The sequence below is a fragment of the Aythya ferina genome, assembly GCF_964211825.1.
Source record: "Aythya ferina genome assembly, chromosome: 1".
In the NCBI taxonomy this organism is placed as follows: Eukaryota; Metazoa; Chordata; class Aves; order Anseriformes; family Anatidae; genus Aythya; species Aythya ferina.
This window is the reverse complement of record NC_140296.1, coordinates 22,917,969-22,928,412: the sequence shown is the minus strand read 5'-3', so window position 1 is coordinate 22,928,412 and position 10,444 is coordinate 22,917,969.

Sequence of the window (10,444 nt, the reverse complement as noted above, 5' to 3'; positions counted from 1 at the left end):
TCTTTTACCCTTTCTAGTGATGTGGGGAGAGTGGCTCAGATTTTATCACCAGGCATGAATGAGAGGCCCATGGGAGAAATGGTCCATTTCTTCTGATGGCTCTACAGACCTTTGCATGGTGGTTTCTCATATGGGCATTAAAGGACTCCTGCCGGGGGACTGTGGGGCTTTCCAACACCCTGTTTGCTCAGAGCAGCCTTATTGCCATCGTTCACCAGTGGAAGGGTGCTTTCACCCAGCAAAGTAATTCAGTTGTGTGAATTTGTTCCTGAGCTCACACACATGCCATTGGACACTGGGGAGCAGTGGTTTGGGACTGGCATAAATACCCTCTTGTGGTTATGGTTGACGTAGCAGGAGGGAGAGGGACTTGGAGGGGAAGAGGAATGGGTAGTAGAGGGAGGGATGGCTCACACACTGCATCACTGGAGCTGCAGGCAGGACAACATTGGTGTGTTCAACAGCCTTTTGGGGCCACCAGCAGACCAGAAGTGGATGCTTTCATATTGGCCCTTACCTGATGAGTTTACGGCAAAAATAAAGCTATATAAACACAAAACAAAAATCCACCTTGGTAGGGTTTATGAGAGAGACATTTCTGTGTTAATTTTTCTTAAGGGAGGGCTAAGGAAATCATGTTCTTTGACTCTGGTAGTCCTCATGTGGGTGAGTCTGCAGCAGTTTGTGTCAAGAAACCCATCCGAGACAGTTTTCACTACATGGGGACACATTAGCAACTTTTTTTTCAGATGTATATAAGAGAAGATAATACACATTCAGGAAGATTTTGTTTGTACTGAATATCAAAAAACATGCTTTTACATGTTTATCACTATAAACTCAGCTTTGGGAAAAAAAAAAATCATCAAATAAAAACGTTAGGAGATGGAGAAAATGTCACATTTTTTCAGACCACAGGAGTTTGTCACCATGGAGACCCTCCTGTTTTCTGTGAGAATGACTGAAATCTTATGGATGGAGCATATGTGATAGAAGCAAAACAATATCACCACGAATTCACATTAAACATTTTAGAAAGACATTTCTGAGCACCAACCAATGTTGCCAGACTATTCATGAAGCAAAAATATGCTTCCACTTTTTTCCTTGAGAGCTTTTTCTTTCAAATGTAAAGCAACTAAAGATTTTATTTCCAAAGCTGGCTGATTTTCAAGGAACTTGTGGTACATGAGGCTGAAGGCTGAAGGACTTCACTATTGTACTGTGGTTATATACAATGAAGTTCTCTTCCTAAAGAGCAGCAGTACTTCATTTGGGCCCCATTCTGCATTCTTCAGAGGAGCAGAGCAGCTCTAAGTGATGTAATTTGGTTTTAGAAGGTCTAGTAATGAATCACAACTCCTATGGCCATATGGTACGAAGTATAGAAGCAGTGCCCACTCACCCTTGCAAATGTGCCCACTTCACACTGAATGGGTTTCGTAGGCAGCCACTTGTGCACCAGAAAAGGCACCTTCCACAACACGTAAAATGGGATGAAGCATAAAGTCAGAATAAATATCCTGGTGTGCTTAAGCTAATCTAGCAGAAGGGAAATTGAGTATTTACTCTTAATCAGGATCAGATTTGTCCTGCTGGGCCATGTGGTATTAATCCATGTGGAGCCACATTTAGTGAGGATAGCAGTAAGAGCTGCTGTCCCAGGCTGAGGAGAAGACAACTGCATTCCTGCCTATGGTGCCCGCACAGCCCAAGGAGTTTGTCCGTGGTCCAGGGAGCTAGGCAGCCTCATGGAGAACAAGAAGCACAAGGCACGTTTTGAGTTGGACAGGCTGTTCTGCAGTGCCTTTGCACCAGGAATATCCAGAATGCAGCCCAGGTGCTGAGACAAAACACTGCTTGTGGTTTTCCTTTCTTCCTCAGTTATATGGGTAATAAATAATGCAAAGTAAAGGTACATGGTGTTTTCTCCATCCGTGAACAAAGTAAATAGTTGGAAAAACTAAATGGCTTCAACTTCACAGTATTGCAAATACTCTACTGAGAACAATTTAGGAAACTTGAGTTGAAAACATAGCAAAACTGGTACTTAGCATATGTGGATGTTGGATATATATAAACTCAAAAATTACTGCAGTGAAGAGTTGTGCTAAACCAAAGCAATGTTTTTTGTCATTTCCAGAGGTGGTTTCTATGACAGTTGGCAATCAGGTTGTAATCGGCATGGTGAACCACTCCACTTTCACGGGTCCAATATTTTTTGTGTTCTACCCACTGGACTGAAATATTTGAATACAAAATTTGTCAACACAGTACTTCTATCTGACACGGAGTGAAAATGTTTAAGAGATAATATCATCTGTTTCTTTCATTGGAGCTGAACCTTCTTACAATGCGTGTAAGTTTATTTGCACTGATGATAACATCTGGGCTGTTGCAGCTGGTGCTCTGGATTTTCAGGCAGTGAAAATATGCTTTCTATAGCAATGTCTTCTTCATGAGTATTTTGAAAAGATTTGTAGGATTTGGTCCTCTCTCGTTCTGAGGTCTTCACAGTGTCTCTGCAGGTTGCTCTGATAAAGCAGTGATTATCCCATGTGAAGATAACTCTGTTAATAAATGAATGACCACAGAATTTTCTTAAACTTCTCAGGGCTTAGAGGCATGAATCTCAACTGCCTAACCCAAAGCAGCACAAAGAATTACCCCCTGTCCATGAAGAACTTGGGCGAGGGATGCCATTTTCACATGGTTGGTTAGATCTTAGATTGTCCTGTTCTACATGTATATCACCGATACCTTGGCATTGCCTTTCCTGTTCCACACTAACATTTCTGTTTCTGCTGAATTACTCACACAGCACAGCATTACCCATCAGACTTTAGAGTGATGCTTTCCGTGCCTAGTAAATCCAGCTAAGGAGGCAGTGACCAGATACTGAGTGTTTTGGGGAAGCTGAGAGCATTGCACCTTGACTTCTGGGCAACCTGAATACGCCCAGCCTGATCCATAAGAAACTCATCTTTTTGCTAGTTCCTTACAAATGTGTCACTCTGACCAAACAGATTGTCAGGTTTGGGAACTAAAAAGGACTTCATGTTTTGCTGTGGCCAGGTTTTAAATGACTTAACCTATTTGTTCTTGCTACTTTTCCTGAAAATCTATTACAGAGCCTCTCTCTCTAAGAGCTAGAAACTGTCTTCTCATTTCCAGCCAAGACTCATCTGCAGCCAATTTCCCATTTAGAATAGCTCTTTTCTCTCCCTGACATTTATACTCTGCATTTGTTCCACTTCAGATGTTCCCTGAAGATGATCTATGGGAATAGTACACTGTATTCCAGATAATGTCTCAGCATGTGTTTGTAAAGGGGTGTTAGTTTCAGGGGCAATACCTACACAATCTCTAATCTTTACCCTGCACTGATTCAAGCAGCCCCCTTTGCTCAAAGAGTCTTTTGACATGATTTTCTTATTTTGCTGTTCGCTTTCTAATTCAACTTGAAGTTTGGCAATGCTTTCTTCTTTCCAGTACTACTTAACCAACAAGAAATGACCCTCTCTGTTAATCATGTCATCATTGCACTCTAAGTAGCCTCTGTCCTTGTTCCCCATTATTATTTTAAATGATAATTGTACATCCCATTGATCATTGTGATCTTTCCCCTTTGCTTAGAGCACAGACTTAGCAGAGTTAATGGGTATAGTTTGTATATCCTTACAGTACAGATATTGTCAGCCAGAACTGTAAGAGGTGATGATTTCAGCTGTCCTGTTGTGGTTTGGAGCAGAAACCTGCACTTTGTGGCATCAAAAACTAATTGGCTGCAATACACCATTCCTTTCTAAGCCCTAGTATAATCGCCTGTGTGAATATTTAAATTCTTTCTCAGAAACCTGAATGGTTTGGGCTCTATCACTTTGCCTGGCATCTTGCAGAAGGTGCTGTGACTATAGAGGGGTAAATATGTAAGGCAGTTTTGTTAATGCTGCCGCTCCATAAGGCCAAAGGCACTGTGATGGCACCTGTTGACTCATTTGCATGGTTCCCACCACAACGTGCCAAGTGAGGGGCTGTCCATGAGACCCAGCCGGCCTTGAGGTGGGGAAATGCAGGCACAGACACATCAGGGATTGTCTCCTGCTTTCCAGATCGTGCCCCCAGAGGCTCCAAGGAAGCACCTGGCACAACTTGGAGCCCAGCTGACAGACTAAAAATGTTGTTTTCTTTTAATTGCTATACTTGTAAATGGGCCTGGGGAAGGAGAAGTAAAAGTTCTCCAGTCTGCAGGTTGCTTTAGGCTGGAGAAATGCTGGGGAGGCCTGGGCCCTGCAGAACCTGAGCCAGTAGGGGGGTCTGGGCTGAGGGAAGGTGCAAGGCCCCAGGCTTCTGTCCTTCAGCTCATCAGGGGCTGTTCCCCCTCAAGGCAGCTGTGACTAGGAAAGAAGTGGCTTTGGGAAGGCCTGCATGGTTCCCTTCCCCATCCAGATGATGTCCCCGTGGCAGCGTCTCATCCCAATGATGACCAAACTGCCCCAAGGGTGGCATCACCTGCGGCTGGGGCCCATGGGGGGCAGCCTCATGGAGAACCCATGGAGGTGGCACACCACGGGCACGACTGCCAGCTCCCTAAAGGCTCAGCTCCTAGGACAAGCTGCGGGCTTGCTTTCCATCACCACGGCTCTTGGTTCCTTAGGTAGGCGTCAGTGACAGCTGTGTCTGCGTGAGTCATCTCTGTGGGCACTGACGCGGCTCCGTGGGCTTGGTGGCACTTGCTAGCGCACTGCACGGGCTGCTGGCAGTCCCGGCGAAGGGACCTCTAAGCTGGGGTGTCTGGAGGACAAAGCAGGGTGTCTGCAGAGCCTGCTGCCATCCTGAGAAGAGAACAGAGAGGCCATCCCATGAGCAGATCCACAAGAGCTCTGTGAGGTGTGTGGTGTGTGTGTCTGCTCTCAGATGATGGATGTAGCCGTGGGTAATGTGGCTCGGCCATTACCAGAGTTACCATGTCATGGCATGAAATATTGACAGACTTCACAACACCGACTGCTCAACGTATCCGCCGATAACCAAGCCAAATACTTGGACGAAGATGTCAAAAAAAAAAAGACACAAGGTGCCATTAGGAGGAAATAGCAAACCAGTTCATCAATGTAGGGAGAGTCTCCCAGTGACATTTTCATAACATGCACAGCCTTCTAAAAATGCAGAAGAATTAAACCATCATTTGAAGCAGCCCTCCTGAGGCTTTATTTGAATATAATATATTTCAATTACTGTGTATTCAAAATTCCCATGCTAATATACAATCTGCAGAGACTTACAATGTGTGTTGGTTGAAATCTGAGCTAAATTAATATAATCTTTTTCTTTTTCTTTTTTTTGAGACATAATTTACTTGGCTGCAAGTGTCTCAGTGAATGATGAGCAGAAAAGAGGCAAAATAACTGAAGAATGATTTTAGAAGCAACACTTGCAGGCCAATTGCTCAGAGGCAGTGCCAGAAAATAAGGCAAGACTTCTTTTATTAAACATGATTGCTGTGACCTTCACTGGTTAACCTACAGAAGGAAAAATGAGCTATGCACTGTGTATGATTTGTTGTTATTACAGCTGGGCTGTTTTTCACTGAACCCATAAAAGCTGGAATGTTTATTTTGATTTATTTTTTTTTTCTCTCAAAAGAGCGAAAGCAAATGAAATGTCTTCTAGGACCCTTTTCTCTTTGAGAACTGTGTCTGCGAGCCCCTGCTCTCACCTCGTTTCTCTCCATGAGCATCACAGCCATGCCTGTCCCTCCCTCCCTCCTTCCAGGGGCACCAGGTGTTATCGTCCTCTAAGTGCAGGGGTTGCAGCCGTACCTGACCCTTGGACGAGGCTAGTAGGGTAAGCTTTCTCTTCTCTATCCTCTCCCAAGGCAACCACCAATAATGCTCCCTGGAGAACACATAAATGAGAAGGAGGACAGCAATTCGATGTATTTATGCACAGCAGAGTCAAGAGGGCTGCACTGTGCTTGGGACACACACCAGCACAGTTCTGGGCATACCACAGGGACACAGATTAGCAGTAAAACCAGAGGGACAAGGACAGTACATTCACATGTGTGCTGGTGTATTCTTGTCAGTCCCTGAGGTGCTTTGCAGTGGTGCAGTAATGTATGCAGCATAATCAAGAGTGTAAGAAAATCCCTTTAGCAGCCAGACCTGGTGAGCTAATTGTGGCTTAGGTCATTTTCTATATGCTTTCCAAGATGTCTGCCTATACTTAATTAAGATGCCTAATATGTTTCGTTTAGCCCAAAAGGGTGATGGAAGAGACAGGTTATTAGTCTGGTGTCTGGGGTATTGGCAATGTTGATTTTTATGTGGATTGAAATTCAGCAGGCTTTCCGTTTCTGAGGAATAAAGTCACCGATAAGACTTAATCACACGATTACTTTAAGGAACAGACAAATCACTAAAAAAAAAATAATCTAAAATCATAAGATCTCACTGATTCATCTTTCTGTGTCATTTCTTGGCCTCAGTTCTCGCTTCAGGAAAAGTATGCTTTTAACTTATGTTGAAAACAAGGTTATTCAAAGAATATTAATTGGAGGGAACTTCTAGAAATCATTTATTCCAACCCATTTGCTAAAGTGGGGTCAGACAGTGCTGGACTATGCCCATGCCCAGGACCTTGTCCAGTTGGATTCCAAGTATCTTGAAGGATGGAGACTTCACAACCTCTCTAGGCAGCCCATTTCAGTATTCTATCCCTCTTAGAGAAAAAAATATATATACACTTCTTATGTTAAAGGGAATTTCCTGTGATTCAGTTTTTTCCCATTGCCCTTCCATTGGGCACCACAGAGAAGAGTCTGAATCCCTTAGTACTTGTGGGTGGTTCCCATCAGGTCCCATGGACTTCCACATGTCCAATTTGTTTAAATGTTCAGTGAACTGGTCCTCCTCCAGTGAGAGTAAGTTTTCCTTGCTTCACACTTTCACATGAATCTCGGGAACCTGGGATTTCTGATTTCTGGTCCTATTGGAAAGACCAGAACAAAGAAGGTACTGAGCACCTCAGGCTTCTCCAGGTGGCCTTTGGCTTTCCTAACCCCATCCCTGCACACTCCAACAGTGTCTCTGTATTTCTCATGGGTGACCTGCCCCTGCTTCCACCTCTTGTGTGTTTCTTTTTTAAGTCTGACCTTCTTCAGGAGCTTTTTGTTCATCTGTTCAGGCCTTCTGCTGCGTTTGCTTGACATCTTGCGTGCGGTGATAGACTATTCTTGAGCTTGCAGGAGGTGAGCATTGAAAATTAAGCAGCCCTCTTCTTTTCAGGGCTATATCCCATGGGATTCTTCCAAGCAGCAATCCAAACAGGTTGAAGTCTGCTCTCCTGAAGTCCAGGGCTGTGGTTCTGCTCTTTGCCCTGCTCCCTTCTCTCGGGATCCATCATCTCATTGTCACCACAGCCAAGGCTGCCCCTGACCTTCACATGCCTGCCCTTGTCTACCTTGTTTGTGATTCTGAGGTCCAGCAGTGAGTCTGCCCTCACCATCTCCTCAGTCGCTGTACTCCAGAGACCTCCTGCATTGCTGAAACCCTGCTGTGTTGCCCATCCAGCAGACACGGGCAGTTTCCCAGATCTTTCATCTTTAATGCTGAAGTTGTCCAGAAAGGAAGGGGGTTGCAAAATTTGAATAAAATTGGCTTAGTCAATGCTTAAGAATGGAGAAAAGATTTATTCAGACCTTTCCCTGAGGTGTCTTACAGCAAGAGCTGGATTCAGCACTGCTCAGTTGTGTGCCCACCCACAGACCCTCAGCCTTACCTGGACGGATTTGTTCTTGCAGCACCTTTCACGTTAAGGAAGCACATACATGTACTATATGGGTGACAGATGCAGGGCACCATCTCCCTCAAGGCTTTTGCTTCCCCTGCTTACTGGAACAGCAGGCCTTGGTTCAAATTTGGAGCACACGGATGAGCAGCGAGGTAACTCCAGCCTGACTTGGCCTCTTTTCCTGCCCCTGCTCTCTGAGGTCTCCTGTCTTCTTCTGCCACGGTCCAGGGCCTTGTACAGAGCCCAGACTGCATCCCGTGTGTGTGGCAGCTCTCACCCAGCGATGCAAAGTTGTGGCCAGCCATGGGCCATCCAAGCCACCGGGCCACCACTCATCGCCTCTCCTCACCACTGGTCCCAGAGGAGCTGCTGAGCACCTCACAGATATGTTTTCCCCATCCTTCCCCGTGCACCACAAGCCGTGCAGCACCCAAAAACCTGTGTCTGATGGTTACTGGCCAAGTGCCACGAAGATTTTGGCTCTCCCCATCCACTCCATGCTTGGCCACAGTCAGGGAAATTGCATAATTTCCTTCTCCAATGCAGTGTGGTAGGCCAAGGAAAATTTTGGCAGGCCCCGTCCAGCCCTTGGGCTGTGTGTTGCATATACAGTAGAATATATACGAGATCTGTGGGGTGTCTATAGGATGTCAGCAGAAAAATGAATTTTATACCACTGATCCTCACAGTCAGCTTCAGTGTACATTTGAAATATAGAGCGGGTGTGAAATGTAAGTGCTGGCTGAGGGAGAAAACTTTTATGTGAGGAGATGATTGAGTTTCAAGTGGTTTTGAGGAGGGAAAAGCCTGTGGCTGTGTGTGAACGGCCACATGCCTTCAGAGGACAAGAGGCAAAGAGCCAGGAGAAGAGAGCAGCGCCTGCGGTGTTTCACCACGAGGACCACCTACGTGTGCCTGCTGCCCAGTGCTGCTTGGCAAACAGAATGGGTGCAGCGTGTAAATAAAAGAGTTACATAAAACACCCAGGGTCCACATACGGGGAAAAAAAAAAAAAAGATTATGAGGGTCCTGGCAATGCTGAAAGTTAGCTGCCTTGCAGACAGCAGGGCTGTGGAGTTTGCTGTCTCTGGTAGGTCTCAGCCACCCTTTCTGTTTGTTTGTTTGTTTTCTTTTTTTCTTCTTCTTCTTCTTTTTTCTTTTTCTTTTTCTTCTTCTTCTTTTTCTTTTTCTTTTTCTTTTTCTTTTTCTTTTTCTTTTTCTTTTTCTTTTTCTTTTTCTTTTTCTTTTTCTTTTTTTCTTTTTCTTTTTCTTTTTCTTTTTCTTCACCTTCTTTCTCTTTTTCTTTCTCTTTCTCTTTCTCTTTCTCTTTCTCTTTCTCTTTCTCTTTCTCTTTCTCTTTCTCTTTCTCTTTCTCTTTCTCTTTCTCTTTCTCTTTCTCTTTCTCTTTCTCTTTCTCTTTTTTGTTTTTCTTTCTCTTTCTCTTTTTCCAGCTTCATTTAAGCCACCCTGTCCCCAAGAACACAACAAAGAGCGCTGCTGGACTACTTCAAGTGGAGACACTTTGTGTTTCACAGCCACTTGCTCTGCTACAGGGACATTTCTGGTGCCCTTCTGACCACAGGCTCATGGGTGAGGTCTGAAGCATCCTGCAGCTGGGCAACCATGTGCCTCGGTGGGAATAAAAATCGCAGCTGTGATGCCATTAGCAATAGGGCTGCTGCCATCTGTTGGTTGGAATCACATGGGGAACAGGAGGAGTCCTCGAAGGGACAGTGCCAAGATGCAGATCTGCTGAAACAAGGGTATTTTGCTTGCAGTGACAAGTCTGATAGGATCATGTTTTGGAAATGGGGAGGGGGCACCAGGTGATTAGTCTGCATTATTGTATTATGTCCTGGCTGCCCTGTGTATCAGCTCAAGACCTTTGCTGAAGTGCTGGCTAAAGTTTTGTATTTTCAGAAAGTGTGAAATTAATTTAAACTTCACGGTTAAAGTTTGCAAAATTTTGAATAACTATTGGATAATAAGTGCCGATATACCTCAGAGACTGCATTACTATGCAGTAAAGGAAATACCCACAGAAAACATGCAAATGACATGTGGCATAGTACACAGACCTTAAAAAACCTGTGACAGAGAACATCTGTGGTTATTTCTAACCACAGACTTCTTCACTTTGTCGCCATTGCATCTTTAAAGATGATGTTTTACCTTAACACATTTCAGCACACAGCTCTGAATCCACATTTCCCCATGTTTAAATACGTGCTTTCCTTCCACAGTGATGGTCACTTGTGTTGTGTGGACCTGACCTGGGCTCTGCTGAATGATGCCTTTGGGGACTTTCTTGGGCCCCCAAGACCCTGACCAGGCACTCACCTGGGGTCTTGGCTCTTGCCAGACCACCTACAGGGTACAAAAATGCAGGCTGTAGGTCTACAAATATTTCCCTTTTTAGCAGTGCCAGCTCCAGCAGTTGGTCCTGCTGATTGCTCATGGCCACCCCACGGCTGTGCCCTTACTAACTACTGTTCCTGGGATGGCACCGGAGGCCAAACAAGCAAACTCATGTGGACTGGAAATAACCACTCCCCTTTCTTTAAAAAAAATAAAATAAAATAAAAAATAACCACTATTTTAAAGCTGCATACATTTCCTGGACCCGTCTGTATGTCCTCCCACAAACACA